The following is a 2,054-nucleotide window of genomic DNA, read 5'->3' as shown; positions in this document are numbered from 1 at the left end:
TCCTTGGATTTACCCTGTATGGGACTGTCTGTGCTTCCTGGACTTGATTAACTATTTCCTTTCCCATATTAGTGAAGTTTTCAACTATAATCTCTTCAAAGATTTTCTCAGTCCCTTTCTTATTCTCTTCTTCTTCTGGAACCCCTATAATTCGAATGCTGGTGCGTTTAGTGTTGTCCCAGTGGGCTCTGAGACTGTCCTCAGTTCTTTTCATTCTTTTGCTTTATTCTGCTCTGCAGTAGTTATTTCCACTGTTTTATCTTCCAGGTAACTTATTCGTTCTTCTATCTCAGTTATTCTCCTATTGATCCCATCTAGAGTATTTTTCATTTCATTTATCGTGTTGTTCATCATTGTTTGTTTCATCTTTCGTTGTTCTAGGTCCTTGTTAAATGTTTATTGCATTTTTTCTATTCTATTTCCAAGATTTTGGATCATCTTTACTATCATTATTCTGAATTCTTTTTCAGGTAGACTGCCTATTTCCTCTTCATTTGCTAGGTCTGGTTGGTTTTTTTTGTAATGTTGGGGGTAGGAGTTTATTAATTAATTAATTTATTTATTTTTGCTGTGTTGGGTCTTCGCTTCTGTGCGAGGGTTTCTCTAGATGTGGCAAGTGGGGGCCACTCTTCATCGCGGTGCGCAGGCCTCTCACTATCGCAGCCTCTCTTGTTGCGGAGCACAGGCTCCAGATGCGCAGGCTCAGTACTTGTGGCTCACGGCCCCAGATGCTCCGCAGCATGTGGGATCCTCCCAGACCAGGGCTCGAACCTGTGTCCCCTGCATTAGCAGACAGATTCTCAACCACTGTGTCACCAGGGAAGCCCTATGGTGGGTTTTTATCTTGCTCCTTCATCTGCTGTGTGTTTTTCTATCTTCCCATTTTGCTTATCTTACTGTGTTTGGGGTCTCCTTTTTGCAGCCTGCTGGTTCGCAGTTCCCGTTGCTTTGGTGTCTGTCCCCAGGGGCTAATTTTAGTTCAGTGCGTTGTGTCATCAGAGGACTGAGAATCAAGTGCAGGTAGATCTGATCAATTCCTATAGATTGTTACTTTGAGTATGAAATAAAGGGATGATTCTTGAAAGACCCTTCTGACTGGGCGTCTGTGGCTTGAAGCTTTGAACTTCTCACTCGACACTTTGTAAAAAAGTAAATTTATTAGCTAATTTAGGGCAAGGCAAAGAGAAGGGAGTCTCCACCCATCTTTGGCTAAACATTTCCCTTCAAACACTTGTGCAACTCTTTGAGCGCATTTCCTCATATGTAAAAGGGTGATAATAATGCTTAGCTTACAGAGCTGTTGTGAGGTTATATGTGCTTAGCATACGGTGAACACAGAATAACGAAATGATAATGATGCTTCCTTGTATTTCCTGGGTCCTTCAAAAGTAGTCCCCAGGTCTAATTCATCTCCCCTCTTTGATTCTTCTTGTCCTGATTGGCTTCAGTTTCCCCCCACTGTAAAATACATATTGGACTAGAATCAAACTGGCATTCCATTGGCCAAAGTTGGCCTGCTTGGATGTGTTGTTTGGCCCATGTAAAGGGCTTAAAGAGGAAACCAGAGCCAACATTTGAAAATTGAGATATTTTACATAGAAATCTAGAATTTCATCTTCTCTTGAAAAATCAGGAGATGGGGCAACAATGAGCCCACATTCCTGCATGGCAACAATTGGCTAGAGCCAAGTGACAGCTGCCCCCTTAGGTAGAGCATGCACTGTCAATTGGCCAGACCCCATCTGGCCTGCTCTACTCATTTATATAATCTGCTTGATTCTGCAGACATCTCAATTTGTGGCCCTCTGGACAACTGGAAGCAGTCTATGCCAGGAAAGGCGTAGGCACTTACTTGCTGAATGAATAAATCTCCTACCCTTTTTTTTTTTCCTCTACCATTTTCTTATCTAGCCATGTTAAGAAATCCCAGTTATTGAGTAAAGAGCTTCTCCCTTTGAAAAGTGAATTGAACAAGTCTGTTAGAGTCAGGAGAGTCTAAGTTATACTGTGGTAACAAACAACTCCTATATCTCAGTGCCTTACAACAAGGGTTT

Source organism: Orcinus orca, chromosome X (genome assembly GCF_937001465.1).
Source record: "Orcinus orca chromosome X, mOrcOrc1.1, whole genome shotgun sequence".
NCBI classification, from domain to species: domain Eukaryota; kingdom Metazoa; phylum Chordata; class Mammalia; order Artiodactyla; family Delphinidae; genus Orcinus; species Orcinus orca.
The sequence above is the reverse complement of the archived record's forward strand: the minus strand, read 5'-3'. Positions refer to the sequence as shown.